This window comes from Rhinopithecus roxellana, chromosome 8 (assembly GCF_007565055.1).
Source record: "Rhinopithecus roxellana isolate Shanxi Qingling chromosome 8, ASM756505v1, whole genome shotgun sequence".
NCBI lineage: Eukaryota > Metazoa > Chordata > Mammalia > Primates > Cercopithecidae > Rhinopithecus > Rhinopithecus roxellana.
In genome coordinates, this window is record NC_044556.1 from 61,731,842 (window position 1) to 61,751,386 (window position 19,545).

The window sequence follows — 19,545 nt, forward strand, 5'->3', positions numbered from 1 at the left end:
CAAGCATTACTCAATATTTTTTTCAATAAAGTGTGCATTTAAAAAATATTAAGCTCTGTCTACGTGCAGCAGCTCATGCCTTTAATCTGAGCACTTTGGGAGGTCAAGGTAGGAGAGTCATTTGAGTTCAGTAGTTCAACACAAGCCCAGGCATATGGTGAAACTGTGTCTCCACTAGAAATACATAAAGTAGCTGGGCGTGGTGTAACCCTGTAGTCACAGCTACTTGGGGGTGTGAAGCAGGAGAATCGTGAACCCAGGTGGTAGAGGATACAGTAAGCCTAGATAGCGCCACTGCACTCCAGTCTATTTTGAGTTATTAAATTAATTACATTAATTTTTAAAATATATATATAAAATAAATATATGCCACATATATAGTTAAGATCACATATTAACTATATATGTGATATATGTTTATTTGTGTGTGTGTGTGTGTGTATATAAGACTAAAATCCTCTTTGGCCACTTTTTGGAGCCATTGTTTGCTGTTAAGACTTCAGAGTCATAATTTTTTCCCTCCAAATTTCTTGAACTTTGAAATATCTACCAGGTAACACTATTGCATTTTCTCAGAAATCTGGAAGCACAGAACAATAATGACAATTTACCCACATTCGTGTTTTGAGTATTATTCCATTTTAAATGCATATGTGTGTGCAGATATATGTATAACTATTTGTATACACATCATCTAAGGGCATGTGTGTGTGTATGTTTAATCACCCTCCATTCTTTAACTGAGGAACTATTTGTATCACACAGAGGAACATAGAGGAATAATTTTTATATTGTTAAAGTGGCCCTTAACATTTTTATTGTGAATTCCTTGTTATTTCTTTTACTGGGTATTTCTTTTCTGCTTTCCCAAACCTTCACTGAGTAAATTTTTAAGTAAATATCTGTCTTGAAGTAATTCTTCTTAAATGGATAAATGAGGTCATGTGTCTTTTATATGGCCTCACGTAATTATGTACTTTAAGTTTATACATTTACCATAATTATAATTTTCTATTTATTTGTGATAATTTAATTAATATCTTAGTTTCTTACTAATATGACATTTGTGAAGGTAGAGGCAATGTCTACTTTTGCTCACTTTTTATCTCTTTGTGCTTAAGTTAATATCTGGAATATATTAATACATATTTTTAAGTGAAATAATTAGGGCTAATTCCTAGTTCATTTTTCTCTTCTCTCTGAAACTTTATGATAAACATTTTTCCATGGAGTTATATATGTTTAACTTAAATTGCACATGTAAATGTTGTGATATTTTTAATAATACAGAGCTCTTTATTTGTTCATACTCATTTTAGATAATATTTTTGCATTACATTTTATTCTGGCTTTACATTTCCAAGAAAGATATTTTAGCTCTGGAGCATATATTGTTAGTATGCAGATGACACTTCATTTTATGAGGCTAACTTGCAACCTTCACAACCTAACAAGCCCTTTTTGTGTTCAGTATCAGAAAAGTTTTAGAAAACTTTAATAGTTAAGTATTACATATAAAGCTCTCAAATATCTCTTTCCATATCCTTTGACTCAATTTTCTTTCATGTTATGTTTAATAGTATTAGATATGGTATCAGTAGCATTATATGTTAAACTAGTTGAGTTTTAAGAATGTGATGTTTTAGTCTAACAAGGATGTATCAATTTAGTTTTGAATCTGTGTGGCCACTTCTTACTTTTTCCTGAGTGTCATCAGGAAAATTGCTTGTTGTCTCTGTTTCCTCATCTTTTATATGAAATTAATAAGGATCACTAGTTAATGTTGGGATAGATGAAATTGGAAATAATTAAAATATATGTATTTTTGTTTGTGTGTGTGCATCCTGGTGGATAACAGACCTTTACAAATGGTAAGAATAATAGGTACTAGTACAGCTTTAAATAAGTCATTAATAACATTGATAGTAATGTAATAATGACATTTTAAAAAGAGAATGTCAGATAAGTAGCGAATACAATGAAATTTGTAAGACCTACTATTCCTTTACCTAACACACACACACACACACACACATTTAGAACTAAAGCCGCTAAATAATTATAGTACTTTCAGCATAGAAGTATAGCCATCCTCACCTGGTTACTTAAGTAAGGTGTCCTGTAAAGGGTTACAATGTTAATATCTGAAGTCAGTTTTCCAGAAGAGCTATTTTCTCCATTCAGTAGACTTAAATACATATGTACCCATTCATAGCTATAGTGGATGCTTAGGATTTAAAATGCAAAATAGATATCATTTAGAAGTTCTTGTTTGCAATTAAAAGGGTAAGAGAGAGGCAGAATCCATCTTCCCATCTTTTTGGCTCTTTCTGCTAGTAAGCAGAGTTGGGAAATTTTGAGTTTTATCTGTGACAGTATTCCATTGTTCATTCTCTGGTCTTGGTTTGTTGGCTATGCAGCGTCAGTGGCATATTCATGTATGTTCTTTATTTCCCAGATTGAAGATATCGTTTTGTGTCCATGAATTGATGCCTTCAGTGGTCTCAGAGGTATTTCTGGTAGGTCAGTTTTTCATGATCATGGGATAATTCTAAGGTAACTTCAGCATTTCCAATAATTTGGTAACACCCAGTTCTCCATATTAGTTTTTTTTTTTTTTTTTCTTAGATTACTTTGAGTAGTTTGTTTCCTGCCTTGGACTGATTTTTGCTGCTATGAGTCTCTTGAGGAACTCTGTAAACTTCTAGCTTTCTTTCCTCTTATCTTTAATCTTATGTATTAACATATTAAGTACAGTGGTTCTTAGAAAAGGCATGTATTATTTGCCACCTCCCAAAATTATACACAAAATTCAATTTATAAAACTTGAAGTCTAATTGCAATATTGTCATTTTTATTTACTCTTCTTACCTAGTAGCAATAAAGAACTCAGGGCAAAATTTAAGTGTTTGAAAAAAGAGTCTGTAATAGTTTTTATTAAATATTTTGAAAAAAGGATTTACTCTGCAAGTTTTTTTCATAGCATTTATAATCTACATTGCTGGTCCTCAATCATAATATTATGAGATGTATTACAGATTACATATAACTAATGATAAGGTGCTTAGTATTTTGATTGTGTAGCTTTGCAAAATTAGAGAGGTTTCAAAGTTTCTTCTCATTAATGCCACTCTTGCTCATTTTGTTGAAGCGTTATTTTTTAAATAGTGGTGAAAGTGGAAGGCATATATCTTGAATACTAGTACTTAAGCATTATGGGCCAGCTAACTACAGAACTGTGACAGAACTCTTTGGGAACATTAAAAATGGTAATTACAAGTTAGTTTAGTACTGATATTGCCATGGCTGTAGGTTGGATTTGTCCACGGTATACATTTTTAGATTCAAGAAATATTTATTGAGCTTCTACTCTGCAGGGTAGAGATGGTGCAGTGATGAAACAGATATAGACCTGGCCTCAAAGACAGTTTTAACATGGATGATGGACATCAACCAGCCAAATATACAACTTGTTCAACTGGTTATATATTAATAACTGTTATAGTTATTAACAGTTATTTGAAATTACTAGCAATTAATTAATTGTTTAATCATATGATTGGGAAATTGAAAGTCTCAAAGGTTAGGAAACATTTTCTTTATCATGGGCCGTTTAAACTGAGGTTTTAGGGAATGAGTAGAAAGATGATGTTGAATGAAGGAGAGGAGAGATTTGTCCAAGCATAGGGAATAATATGTGCTCTGTGTAAATTCATACTGGAAAGAAATGAGGCAACTCTAACAACAAAATGAGGACTTGTAGCTGTATTATAAAGATCACAGGAGCAGATTTAAAGAATTCAGTTATAAAAGCAGTGTGGAGCTATTGGAGGTTTCAAGGAGAAGAATGACATAATTAGTTTGGGATTTTAGAAAGATACTTAGGATGGAAAATTGATTAGAGGAAATTTGTGGGAAGACTAATTATGTTGCCATTTTCTTAATCCAAGCAAAAGGTGATAGTAAGCTGGATAAGGGTATTGGTAGTGGTGTATCAGCTGAAAGATGACAGAGAAGTGTTGTATAGATATTATTCAAAGTTCTATTACTGTAAATTTTATCAAAGAAAAAGCATCAATTTTAATCTCTAATGTGACCAAATCATATTTTTCCAGACTATTCTCATGTACACTAAATCAAAACAAATGAAAAGTTGATTTGTGTTTGATGCGGTTCAGCTTAGAGCTAAGATAAGAATTTTCAAATTTATTTCACTTGAGAATAAAAATATTTTTCAAACAAAAATAACAAAATAAAGGTAGGTGGCATGATCAGTAATCCTTTTTAAGTAAACAATAATGTAATTCTTGTTTGAGTAATGTATAGGGAGAAGGAAAACCCGACTGGGTTTTCTGATTTATTGAATGTCTTGAAATTCAACAAGCAGGATTAAGATTGTTGAAAGCCTAAGGTGTCTAGAGAGTTTGTGTAGTCTAGCATGGAGACTTTGCTTGTCAGATGTCTCAACTACAGTGAAAGGTAACACTAGCATGACAGAAATGGTACTTGTTGAACATGTTTATAATGCCCCAGGATGAGATGTCTAATGCAGACATAACTACACAATTCCCTTGCTGAGTTATTTGTTTCTAACATCAGCGTTTTCAGGAAACTAGACAGTTTTTCAATGTAATTTTTCTTGAAGTTCCAATTAACCACATAATTAATGAAAAATATTGAGAATATGTTTTAGCACTTTTAACTTACAAAAATCAATGTGGTGTGTTTGCTTATAGCATGTGTTTTCTTTTTATTTAGTAGCAGCTAACAACTTATATATTGTCACGTTAAAATTGTTGATATCTTTACTGGAGACATTCTCGGTGTTTATCACAGTCCCTATATTTATAACATATTGCAAGAAGGCTGTTAGAGCTTAGAAATACATTGATTGTAGTTCTACTTAGGTAGAGATTTTGATATAGATTACTAAAAGGAGTATATAGTAGTGTGTGATCTGATGTGTGATCACCATAACAACAGTAAACAAAAAAGCAATCATGAGAAGTTGAAGCAAAAAGCTGGGTTCTTAAGTTTAAGAAAGTTTAATCTATCAAGATTTAAAAAGCAAACACTGATTTTTAGAGTCACAGTTCAGAAAATTAGAGAAATGGTGAAATGGAAAGTTCTTCGAGCAATGTTATAATTTGCTGCTCTTCCTATTTTTTAAGCCATGACTAGCATTAGACTGGGGGTTTTCTTTGAAGAGATTGATTTAGAATGTCTCTGGATTCAGAAAAATGGACACATTTTAAGATGAGGGTGAAGTGCTGCAATGAATGAGAATGTAGAGCAACAGAAACTCTCATTCCTTGCTGGTGGGCAAGCAAAATGGCACAGCCACTTTGGGAGACAGTTTGGCAGATTTTCACACAACTAAATATAACCTTACCATATGATCCAGTAACCTTACCATATGATCATCCTCCTTGGTATTTACCTAAAGGAATTGAAAATTCCTCTAAAACTGGATATTTATAGTAGCTTTACTCATAATTGCCAAAACTTGACAGATAAACTGGTACCTTCAGACAATGGAATATCATTCAGTATTAAAAAGAAAGGAGCTACCAAGCCATAAAAAGACATGCAGGAACCTTAACTGCATATTACTAAGTGAACGAAGCCAATCTGAAAGAACTACAAATATCAGGAGTTTGGGGAGAGAAAGATGATTTTTAGGGCAGTGAAGCTACTCCGTATGGTACTTTAACAGTGCACACAGGTTCATTATATATTTGTCCAAACCCATAGAATGTGCAATCCCAAAATGGACCCTAATGTAAACCACTGACTTTGAATGATAATGATGTACAACTGTAGGTTTATCTATTCTACAAAATGTACCTCTCTGGTGGAGGATGTTGATTAAGGAGCTATGCACATACTGTGGTAGAGGGTATGCGAGGAAGTCTCTGTTCCTTCCTTCAATTTTTCTATAAACCTAGAACTTCTCCAAAAAATAAAGCCTATTAAAAAAAAAACAGGAGGAAGAAATGAAATATATACTGGTTGAGATATAGTTTGTCATAAAATAATAAAGAAAACACCACTGAGCCAACAAATTTTACACAGAAGTACACTGACATTTCCTGAATACAATTTATAAACTTGTTATTTAAATATACATAGTTTATTCCACTATAAATTTAGTCATTTTAATAAATCTCTTGCTTTTTAATTTTATTATATAAGCTCTTAGTCTCATTACTGAGTCAAATACCTTGAGGAGAGTTAGCTAAATTGGACAAATGTACTTGAAAATAGTAGACAAATATTTTATACCCCAAATGAAAATCAGAAAAAGAGAAGCCCTCACAAAATGGTCATTGAGTAGCGTGCATTTTTTTGAGCATTCTGTCATTTGCATGCTGTCTTTATATTGCTCATGCTCTTTTTCTTTTTTGTTTAAGGCAACCAAACTACTGTGGTTAAAAATATAGTTCTTTCACAGTTAATGTACCCGGATGAGGTCTTCTGAAATATGTCTGCTATAGGCCTCTGTCATGGCTCATGTTTCCTTTTGTAGTTGGCTATATTTTATACACCTCTGACTTTCCACACAAAGAGAACTACTTATAGATTCAGTGCTACAGAAATCTTCCCCTCTTTATGGCTCTAGTACTGTAGCTATCAAATTTCTTTAATAGTTAATATACAGAAGCAGGTACACATAAAAAATGAAACTTACACAAAGGCAGATAATTATTTATAGATAATTCATCAATTGTGATGCAAATATCTAGAGTATTATTAGATATAAAATACTGTGTTGTAGGCCGGGCGCAGTGGCTCACTCCTGTAATGCCAGCACTTTGGAAGGCTGAGGTGGGCGGATCACAAGGTCAAGAGATTGAGACCATCCTTGCCAACATGGTGAGACCCCATCTCTACTAAAAATACAAACATTAGCTGGGCATGGTGGCGTGTGCCTGTAGTCCCAGCTACTCGGGAGGTTGAGGCAGGAGAATCACTTGAACTGGAAGGTGGAGGTTGCAGTAGCATAGATCACACCACTGCACTCTAGCCTGAAAACAGAGTGAGACTCTGTCTCAAACAACAACAACAACAACAACAAATAGTATTGTAAACTACCTTGAAAACAGAAGCTCTTATTTGGAAATGTCATGGGAATTCAATATTTAATGTATTTTCTAATATTTTCCACTTTATTTTATTTTAATTATGTAGTAGAAATGTAATGAATCTATTTTCTGCAATCTCATAAATCTTCCCAAGTCTGCTCCTGTATGGTAGGATGCCATCCAAATGTGATTACTTTCTCTTATGCCATGATGTGAAAGAATTTCACTAACACTGAACAACGGATTGATGTCTTTAGAGCCATTCTTATGTAAATCATAACTCCCAGGTGGCTTGAAAATAATGACAAGTTATTTTGGCAATTATTAAAATAAATTCTTTTAATATTTTTAAAAATATGTTTGTAACAAATGGAAGAGATCCTTGAGAAGACTAAATTGAAGAAAAGTTGTATCATGTACATTTTACTTGTTTAGTACTGCTGTATACATTCTGCTTAGAAAACACCCATTTACAATGTCTCCATAGAGTAGTATCAAAAATATAAAACATTTAGTGATAAATAATACAAAATATTTTCAAGACCTGTATAATTAAAAGTATAAAATATTGCTGAGAATATTAAAAAGATCTAAATAAATGGAGAGAGACACTGTGTTCATAGATTATAAGATTCAATATTGTTTAGATGCCAAAGCTCCTGATAGTAAGTGTTGTGTTTGTTTTTGTTTTTGAAAAATGTGGTAAGCTGGTTCTAAAATTTATATGCAGATGTAAAATTGGAGGACTTATACTATGTGAATTCAACACTTATCATAAAGCTATAGTAATTAAGGCAGACAAATAAGTCAATGGAATAGAACAAAGAGTAGAGAAACCAATCCACACATATATGCTCAACTGATTTATGGCAAAGTTACAAAGGCAATTTAGTGGCGAAAGGGTAGTCTTTTCAATAAATGGAACTGGAACAATTGCATATTCATATATAAAAGTATACTTTTGATCTATTACCAAGCACCAAGAGCAAAAAATAAATAAAAATGGATTGTAGACCTAAATGCTAAACTTAAGGTTATAAAATCTCTAGACAAAAACATAAGATAAAACTTCTGTGGTTTTGAATTAGCCAATGATTTCTTAGATGTGAAAATATAACCATGATCTACAAGGTAATATATTTACAAATTTGACTTATTTAGTCAGTTTTAAGAGGATGGAAAAAGAGGTTGCAAACCAGGAAAAACAATGTGCAAATTATACATCTGCAAAGGCTTAAATGTAGAATATTTCACAAAACCTCAAAACCCCATAACAATGGCATACACAATCCACTTTAAAGTGTGCAAAATATTTGGGTAGACACTTTTTTTTTTTTAATACTTTAAGTTCTAGGGTACATGTGCACAATGTGCAGTTTTGTTACATATGTATACATGTGCCATGTTGGTGTGCTGCACCCATCAACTCGTCAGCACCCATCAGCTCATCACTTTACATCAGTTATAACTCCCAATGCCATCCCTCCCCCACTCCTCCCTCACCATAATAGGCCCCGATGTTATGTTCCCCTTCCCATGTCTAAGTGATCTCATTGTTCAGTTCCCATCTATGAGTGAGAACATGCGGTGTTTGGTTTTCTGTTCTTGAGATAGTTTGCTGAGAATGATGGTTTCCAGCTGCATCCATGTCCCTACAAAGGACATGAACTCATCTTTTTATGGCTGCATAGTATTCCATGGTGTATATGTGCCACATTTTCTTAATCCAGTCTGTCACTGATGGACATTGGGGTTGGTTCCAAGTCTTTGCTATTGTGAATATTGCCACAATAAAGGTAGACACTTTAAGGAAGATAAACTGATGGCCAGCAAGAATGGGGAAAGATGCTCAATATCAGTATTCATTAGGGAAAAAAATTAAAATCACAATGAGATACCACTACAAACCTATCAGAATGGCTGAAATTAAACAGATTTACATATCATGTGTTGACAAAGGTATGGAGTAACTGGAAGTTCTATATTTTGGTGTTGAGACTGAAAAATGATATCACTACTTAAAAAAGCCTAGTAGTTTCTAAAGACGCCAAACATTTGCTTTCCATATAATCCAGCAAGTATACAATTGAGTTTTTACACAAAACAGATTTAAAAATAAGACTTGTACATAGATATTTATAGCTGTGTCCATTATAATAGCCAAAAAATGAAAGAAAGAAAAAACAAAAGTCCATCAAGAGGTGGATGGACAAACATGATACATTCAACAAACTATGGTACATTCATATGATAGAGTGTGGCTCAGTCATATAAAGGAATGGTCTATTGACATTATTTAGAATTTTATATAAATGAATCACATAATTTTTTCTTTATAAAATGTGACAGAAAACAGTTCAGTACTTGCTTGGGAATGGAAGGTAATGACGAGGGGTAGAAGGAAAGGTTTTTAAAGCGACAGAAGGAAAATTATGGTGGGGGCTGGTGATGCATACATTCATTATCTTGATTGTGGTGTCAAAATTCATCAAAATTTTATGCTTTAAACATATAAAATTTATTAGATGTCAATTATACTTCAATTAAGCTCTTCAATTTTTATAAAATCACCATGTTGCTAATGACTTCCATACTAAGAAGCACAGCTCTAGAAGTTTGTTATTCCTTTCAAATCTTGCTCTCATCTTGCTACTATAGAATTTTTTATGTCTATCTTTAATGCAAACAGAATTTTAGTGTCAACTTTGTTATTTTCTCTGCCTTGACAAATGCTTTATTATACAACCAAACTTCCTAAAATAATGCTCCTAGCTTGTTATCCCAAACAAAACATATCCTTTTCTATGAGATTCTTTTTTATACAGCTGAAAACATTATAGCTGAGAAGAGTCTTAATAATATTGGAATATACTATATACATTTTATAGATGGGGAAATTGAGGTTTGGAAAGACTTCTAGTTCTAACATGGTTGTCCTTATTTTACATTATGGATACCCATTGCCTTTGTGTGTTGTATCCTTTCTCCATACTTTATTGTATTTTCTGCCTATCTCCTTAGCTTTGTTCATTTGCAGTTGGGTCTTAGTGTAGGTCAGTGCCAAATACTGCTTTCCCAAAATAACTTGTCTCCTCTTCTTCCATAATACAAGTATTGTAGTCAAGTACTTGACTACTCAGATATACCCTATTATATACCTCTTTCTCCGTTAAATGTAAACCCATTATTAAGTTCTCCCTTAGTCTATTTTGGCTGCTGTAACAAAATATTGTAAACTGGGTAGCTTTTAAACAACATGTATGTATTCCTCAGTTCTGGAGGCTGGGAAGTATAACATTAATGTGTTGGCAGATTCAGTGTCTGGTGAGGGTCCTGATCCTTACAGAGGGTGTCTTTTTACTGTTTCCTTACATGGTGGAAGGGGCTAGTTGGTTCTCCACAGTCTCTTTTATAAGGACACAAATCCCAGTCATTGGGGCTCTTTTTCATAATTCAGTTATTTTTGTAAAAGCCCCATCTCCTAACATTATCATTTAAAGGTTAGGATTTGAACATATGAATTTAGAAGGGAGACACACACGTTTAAACCATAGTAAGTGTTCACTCACGGAATTGGTGGAAGTGTCCCACTTCCTTGATAAAGCCTGCCTTCAAATGATAATAGGCTTTCCCAAACTCTTTTCTTTTAAGGGGGAATATGCATATATCAGCCTATCTTTGTCCTTGACAATGGTAATACTCAAGGAAATGGAAAAGTTAAAATCTGTGAAGTATTCCTATTTCTGAAAAACCACATGAAATATAATTCACTTGCTTAAAATGCTGTGAGAATAACAAACTGCTTCTTCCCCACCCCCAATAAGGTACTGCATTATTGGTACTGCTTTACTTTATCCAATTAATACAAGGCCAGAAGTCCTTCACCTTGTGGACTCAGCTTCTTTCTCTGCAGGGACCAATCATTAATGGGCCTAATAGTACAGTAATGGCCCCATTTTCTCCAGTAACTACAACTGGAAATCAGGCTTATTGCGCTAAACTTGAGGAGGGTCCTCAGCTTAACTATGCCAATAAACTATGTGCTTACAAAGATTCCACCTTTTGGAAAGTAGTGGGGTTTAGAGATTTGCATTAGAATTTCTTAAAATCTTCCTTCTAGATGAGAGCTATTAGGTGAATTATTTAACTTCCCTATTGTATTGTCCTGTAAAACAAAAAATACCTACATAGATAAAATGTGAGAATGGAATAGAATTTTAGAAAAAGTTAAGCTAAATTTACTTTTCCTGTTATCTTAGAGTTGTAATTGATGTCCCTGTATTGATGATAATGGATGTTAAACAGTCACACATTCAAAAGAGTGATGCTGGTGCATCCTGCTAAGACTCTAAACAGTGGCCAACAATATGTTCTAGACTCTCCAATCCATCCCCTACTTCGAGCCTATGTATGGGAGAAAGCTGGAGGGCCGTGATAGGGCTTGATTAAAGTAAGGAGTTCTTTGAAAACAGATATTTGTGTAACAGAGAATATGATGATGGTGTTTTCTACCCCAAGCCATTGGAGAGGAGAAAAGGATGATAATTCTCACATGCCAAACCCAGGACCATGGGAGGATTGGTGCCATCATAAAATCCCAGGAGAGTGAGAGATGTTTAACAGTGTTGATATGTATCCCTCAGATTTTGGAAGGTAAAAGTCTGGTGTCTGACTTGTGCAAAAGAATCAAAATTTAGAAGATAATGGGAGGTCTTCTGATAGCCTAGGAGTGAGGAATCAGTGGAAGGAGAGTTAAACCGCAGTCAACTCCAATAAACTCAAGCTGTGTTAGATCCATTTTGAAAAGACCTGACCGAGATGCATACCTGAAAGGTCATGTGTGTGGGCAAACTGCTTGTTTTATGAACACAGTGTTTCATTTTTTTTTCCTTGATGGCTCTTTATAGATAAATTTTCTCCCTTTTGTACAATGAAATAGAATAGCAAGAGATCATTTACAGGTTTCTTAGTTTAGGTTAATAATCAACTTGTAAATTAAAGGTAAGGTGTTGAATCAGAATAATACTTGATCATAAAAATAAAATAATGATACCAAATTTCTATGTCTGACATGATGTGGATTCCTAATATAAACAGGGAATTCATGTTTGACTCTCAATGACCATCACATAGTACTGTAAATCCTTTAACAGAAACAGACTTTGTAAGTTTCACTTAATAATTATTTTATCTTTGCTTTAAAAATTAATCAGTTACTATTTTTCTACTGCTAAGATTTTTGATAAATGGCAAAAATGAGTCAGTTTTTACAAGATAAATAGTTGTTATTTCAAAAAGAAAAGGAACTTGAAGCTAAGAATAATTTTGTGATACTTTTCATATCATTCACAGTAGAATCACTGAGGATGGTTCAATAATAAAGAGCTTGTTGATTCAATGGTCTGTGGAATTGCATCAGCCTTTCATCTCATATTGATGTTGATATCGTGCCAAGATGATTCACATAAGAAGCCATGCACATGATTTTGTCTCAAATTTTGGTTCTGAGCCAAGTAATAAAACATTGTGAATCCAATCTTATCACTAGCATAATGGTAAATATTAGCTGTGAAATTAAAAAAAAAATTAATCTCATTAATTTTAGAGATCATGATCTGCAGTATAAAAATATTGCTTTAATTAATCAAATTGTATTTCAGACAATGTGAAAATACTTTCACTTCAACGGCAAGACGATTACATAGAAGAAAAAGCCAGATGCAGGTCCTTATTTTTCCTCATTCATTGAACTTATCTTCACTAACTTATTTTAAAAAATGGGTACGTATTAGGCATTTATATTTATGGGGTTTATGTGAGATTTTAATACAAGCATAAGTTACTATTTTTTAAGAAGTGAAAGAGGAGAAAAATTAGCACTAAAAGTGTTCCTGGTAATTTTCACAAAAACTTTATTGAAGACTCGTAATAATCTTACAAGCAAGTCTTTATTATCTCTGTTTTTATAGACAAAAAAATCTAAGTATCATAGGTTAAATGATTTCACCAATTCAAAAAGGTAGTAAGTGATTTAGCAGGACTAAACATTTTTTCCAGATTCTAAATAGTGTGTATGATTTTCCCATAAATATTACGGATTCTTAAAGCTAAAGAGATTGTGGAGACAAAAGTGACTCCATCTTGATCTGCCATGTTGATTTCTGATTAACTCTAGTCCCATGAATGCCTCCTGATTCTTACTTTATTTACCATCCTTACAGTTCTTATACTTTAAGGACTTTAGTGTAAGAAATGTCAGTCTTGATGTTATTGCACAAATTATAGGCTATGATACGCATAACATTCTTGCCAGTTCTGGAGAGTTGTCTGTAATCGTCTTGTTGAAGCACTATACCTTTTTTCCCTATGGCATATAAGCCTATGGGATAAGCATAGGGAATATATTCCCTATGGAATATAAGTCTGGGAAGTGACAGTGTAGAGATCTACCTGCCTTGTGGCCTCCCAAGGCCCCACTTCTGTCTCTAAGTTACCACATTAAAACATCTTTTACTGACAAACTGGATATGTCAGCCTTGTTCTTTGGTTTCCAGGCTCCCATGGTGTTTGGGGGCCACTTTGCACATGTGACCCTTTCACAGAATGGAGATATAAATAGGAATAAAGCTACAATCATAATTTAGGACTAATCAATATCTCTACAAGCAAAAGAAGGTAGAACTTCAATTGTTCCTTAGAACAACATAGACTGGTGTTTTCGAAAAAGCAAAGTGGAAATGATCAGGCAGCAGGGACTCTATGCAGAAAAAAGTAAGAACCAAAGAAGAATTTCTCAGAAAAGGAGATTTGAAGCACAATTGTCATCAGTTCATAGGAGAATTTTGAAGGTATATAGCTTAACGTTTATCACCTGATCCCTTCCCCAGAGTTCCAACCGCATATCATTGATATCCAGAAAAGTGATAAATTAGCTTTTACTCACCAGTGTCTTAGATATTCCATACCTTACAGTCCACTAAGAGCAAGGGTATCTCATATGCTGCTTTTATTTTTAATATATGGAGATCATGATCTTACTAGTTGGCAGCACAATGCATTTTGATATGCAGCATAGGGAACAACTGTCCTTTTGGTTGTCTATTATTATCTCATTCACAGTTTGCTCTGTAACATCGCTCAATGCCTTGTATGGCACTGCAACCTTCCAAGTAACTTTTGACCTTTTAATTTGAATTTCAGATTATTATTATTTTTACTCAGATATATTATGGTTCTTAACATTTTCCTCAGTAGAATGATACTTTATCATTTTCTCTTAATTATTTCTTAGTTCTCTATCTTGTTGAAACCAAGTATTTGAAATGCAGGTAAGTCCATAATTAAACTCTGTGTGCCTGAAAGTGAAGAACCAGGGCAATTACTTTAATACATTCAACTCTAATGTAAATTTCAGTAATTAGTCATGGGTATTTGTTTATCTAAGCATACGTAAACATAGAAAAGGTACAGTAAAAAATATTATTTTAATCTTATGGTACCACCATGGAATATGTGGTCTGTCATTTATCAAAAGTCCTGATGTGGCACATAACTCACAGGAAAAGAGACGAAGAGTTGTAAAGGTGTCTTAGTCAGCTACAGCTGCTATAAAAAAAAAAGAAAAAATCCATGCACTGCTTATAAGCAACAGAAATCTATCTTTCACAGTGCTAAAGGTTAGGAAGTCTGAGATCAGGATGCTGGTATTGCCGGATTCTGGTGAGGGTCCTCTTCCAGGTTGCAAATTGTCAACTTCTCACTGTGTCCTCATGGGGCAAAAGGGGCAAGAGAGCTCTCTGACTTCTCTTTATAAGGACACTACTCCTGTCTGTGAAGGTTCTGGCCTTTTAATGTAATCACCTACTGTAGGTGCCATTTCCCAATACCATCACAGTGGGGGTTAACATTTCAACATGTAAACTTTAGAGGGGTCACAAATTTTTAGTATATAGCAAGGGGTGTATATTTTTGGCAAGGGTTACTTTTACTACTATCGCAGGGATTAGTAAGAGCTATAACGTTATTGCTTTAATGCTGTAGTGTTTGTTGGTATTGGCTATGAATTATAGCATTCTGATTGTAGCACATGTGAGCATTTTTATTGTAATATTGGGTGAACACAATTTCTGGACATTCCATAAATGAGACTTGATAGACAGTGATTCATTGTTCTGTTTGTTTGATAGCACTAGTTAATAAAGTGTGTTTTATTTTGTTGATTTGAAGTAAAAGTTGGCTGATAGGACTTAGAAGGTGTCATTGAGTCACAAGTGATATCCAAGAGTCTGGTTGAGCTGGAATGAGTGTTGCTACCGGAGGAAGAATAGGAGGAGGAGGAGTGCTAGCCTAAGTGTTAATGTTCATGGTGATGTTACTAGGACTGACCTACCCAAATAGTCAACAGTGTGGTTCCATTATCCCCAGACTGACTCATGTTATTTTCCTGGTGTACAGATTGCATGCTGTTTTCAGTCATATCTTGTCAGTGATAGGGTATAAATTACCAAGACTAACACGATTCTGCAGTGGATGTGTAGTTACCACTAGCAAAGGTAAGAACTTTACAGATAAGAAGGAAGAACAACATAGTAGAGGTTAAAGTTGGAGGTCATCTTCAGCAAGAAGCAGGAGATCTGATTTTACCCTTGGTATCGACCAAATGATATTATCTGGTCTGGGGTGGGTGGGCAATTACTTCTACATCATGTTGAATTTCTACATGTTGAATTTTCTACAAGAGACAAGAAAAAGATGAAATTATCCAGTGATATTCCTTTGGTGTCGGCAGTACTGCCAGGGCTCCCATGCAAATTGGTTTGCATTTTTCTGTGCAAACTAGCAATTGTGGTTGTGTCTATTGTGGGTGTATATACCAGCAGAGATCTCACTGTCTCTCCAGGTGGTCTCCTTATTGGCTGTGAATTTAAATATGATGTACTTATGCCATAAAAGTGTGAACTTAATATTACTGGGTCTATGGCGAGTATTTTTAACCACTTGGAAGGCCATTGTCATCCAAGTTCTCTCAATAGGCCCTGTTTTAAGGCCCATATTTCTTTTATGATACATGTTCCTGTAAAATAGTAGAGTAAGTAAAAATACCAAGAAATATTAACGTGTAATGTTGATTGTTCAAATAACCAAGAGCACCTGCAAGGCTTCTCCCATGCTTATAGCTTATGACATTTACTAAAAGCAGATTACAAACAGCAACTTAGACTGTCTTCTATGTATATCATGCAAAACTGCATTTAACATCCATAAGCCATTGATAAAATAAACACTGTAGCTAAGAAGGAGCCTCAGCTGCTGCTGCCCTTTGGTGCTCTCCAACCCAGAGACCCCCTGCTGTGTTGCCGACCGATGTCACCCAGACACATAATCCCCCTAACTGGTACCATATCCTGTGGGAGTTCCTTTGCCTTCTTCTCCTTCTGTGTCATAGCCTCTGGATGGTCGTAGGCTGTAATGATCTTCCCAAGCATGCAAACTTGTTAAACTGTTACCCAAATAAAACTCATTGTGTGTTTCTGCCACATGGCGATCATATCTTTTTCTCTGATCAGGCTCCAAGTCCCTTAAACTTACCACACTGGAGCCATAGGGAAATAGAAAAAGAGACCTGCAAATAATTAGTTGTATTTATTTTTTATTACATAGTGGTCAGTTAAAATGTAAAGTGTTTTGACCCAAAAATCAGGAAGGGAGAACTTAGTCTGTAAGATCTAGGCAACTGAAAGCCAGATTATTTATTTGAATTCCTTCCAAAGGCTCAAGACTACTAGGAAATGGTCTTGAGCCTTTGGAAGGAATTCAAATAAATAATCAGGCTAATTGAAACGTATCATGTCCAACATGATTACCCTTCTTAAAGCAAATTACAATTAGAATGCTTTAACTTGAGAAATAAAGTCCAAATTGGTGTAAATCTATAGCTAAAATAGATATCAAGAAAAAATTAAAATGTTACCTGTCTATTTACTTTAATTCCAGGTCCCTATAGCCATATTTAATTCAGTTCTGACCATATTGTAGAATAGATTAAAAACAGCTGAAGACCACTTATGCTTTTGACCAGATGGATTAATAAGGATCAGGTTTACCCTCCTATAGGAATAAATAAAAAATAGTCCAATATATAAAATGGTGATCTTAGACAGTTATTATCAGGCAATAGATAACAGTGATTCTGAAAGATGAGAAATAATGAGGGAAGTCCTAGAATTACTCCAGCGTATTGCCTTGAAAGAGTTTCCAGATCTTGGTACATATAGAGAGAACCAGATGGAGACTATGGAATCCTTGAGTTAAAGAGATGAAGCTAAGGGTTGAGGAATGACAAAGAAACTAGAATTTTTAGGACAGCATACCATAGACTAAAGAGATGCCCAGAAATAGAATTCTGGGCATCTTAGAGGATCACCCTTAAATATTCCATGAGTCTTGACTAGCAATATGTAGGAGGAAACTACCCAAGGCCAGGAGAAGAGCGTGAAAGATTAGAAGAAGAATATCCAGCACTCATAGAGTTTGTGGAGTAGTGTCTGTTCCCACTAAACAGGATGGAAAATAACATAATTGACAGGGCATTGCGTAAAGTATACAGAAAAGTAATGCTTTAGCAGTGGAGAACAATTAGCCCCAGAATGAGGACTGCTCCAGAACTACCTAGCAAACTTCAAAAGCAAGACAAAAAAGGATAAAACTCTTTCCAAGTAGTTAACTTCATCACAAAACAAAGCTTAAGAATATTTATAGTCCGGGAGTGGTGGCTCACGCCTATAATCCCCACACTTTGGGAGGCTGAGGCGGGCAGATCACGAGGTCAGGAGATCGAGACCATCCTGGCTAACACGGTGAAACCCCATCTCCACTAAAAATACAAAAAATTAGCCAGGCATGGTGGGCCGGCGCCTGTAGTCCCAGCTACTCGGGAGGCTGAGGCAGGAGAATGGAGTGAACCCGGGAGGCGGAGCTTGCAGTGAGCCAAGATCTCGACACTGCGCTCCAGCCTGGGCAACAGAGCGAGACACCGTCTCAAAAATAAATAAATACATACATACATACATACATACATACATACATACATACATACATACAAACATATAAAAAGAATATTTATAGAAACATAAAAGTGTCCATCATCCATAAAAGTAAAATTCAAATGTTTGAATCCAATGAAAAAATTAGCAGGCATGCAAAGAAACAGAAAAATGTGACCTATAATGAGGAGAGGAGAAAAATGAACCAAACTGTCTTCCATGCATTTAAAAAGTTAGAGAAAGAAGACGTTTAAAAAGACTCAAATGGAACTATTAAAGAAAAACTACAATGTCAAATTTGAAAAATAACTTGATAGGTTAACGACTATGTAGAAATTGAAAAAATAATAAACTTGAAGGCATAGCAATACAAATCATCTATAATTTTACATAGACGTTAACGAGGAGAAGAAAATGAAGAGCATCAGTGAGCTGTGGTACAACTTCAAGTTACCTAATAAACCTATAATTGGAGTCCCTAAAAAAGCGGAGTCCAAAAGAAAACTGACATAGTAATGGCTAAAGCTTTCAAATTTGGTGAAAACTACATACTTGATGATCTGAGAAGCTCAGTAAATCCCAATGAAAGACTACTATACCAAAACACATTATAATCAAATATTTCAAAACTAGTGATGACAGAAAATCTTTTAAAAAATCCAAAGGAAAGAAACATGTTATGTACACAGGAAACAAATTAAGATTACATCAGCTGTCTCATTTGAAACAATGCAAACAAGAAGAGAGTAGACACAAATATTTAAAGATCTAGAATGCTGCAGAAAAAGAAACTGTCAATCCAGAATTGTATAGCCCGTGAAAACATCCTTCAAAAATTAAAAAAAGAAAAGTGAGTTTAAAAAAGGAATAATAAATACAGTTTAAGGCAATGAAAAATTGAAATAATTAATCACTGGCATTCTCTCACCATCTAAATGTTAAGCTATATTTTTCAGGCAGAAGAAAAAGTGATACTTGATATAAACACAGATCTATGCCAGGGATTGGCAAACCATGTATCACAATCTGCCTAGCACCCTCTTTTTGTATAGCCATGAGATAGCCTGCTTTTTATACTTTTAAAGGATGATAAAGAAAAAAAAGAGAGAGAATCTAAAACAGAGACTGTGTGTGACCTGTAACTCCTAATATACTTACAGAAAACTTCAAATTCATCAGCCGTACAAATAAATGAAAGTACTGGAAATGTAAATGTGAATATATGGAGAAAAAAAATATCTATTTTTATTTAAATTCATTTAAAATATAGTTGACTACTTAAATATAGATAATAGCAACAAAATTGAAAGTGAAGTGTATCAAGTAGATGTAACAATAAAAACAAGTCCCAGCTGGGGATAAAGGGGAAGTCCATTATTTACTGTTCTTATAGTATAAGTGAAGCAATATAGCATCAT

The 19,545-nt window shown here is 34.3% G+C and overlaps 1 long non-coding RNA gene across 1 annotated transcript in view; it reads left to right on the forward strand.

Annotated features, from left to right (window-relative positions):
* The window catches only part of LOC115899207, a 41,674-nt gene that overhangs the window by 11,903 nt on the left and 10,226 nt on the right, over positions 1-19,545 (forward strand). The window contains exons 2-3 of the long non-coding RNA XR_004058917.1: positions 12,746-12,866; positions 13,752-13,933. This is a non-coding gene — a long non-coding RNA (uncharacterized LOC115899207). The remainder of the gene's footprint in view (positions 1-12,745; positions 12,867-13,751; positions 13,934-19,545) is intronic.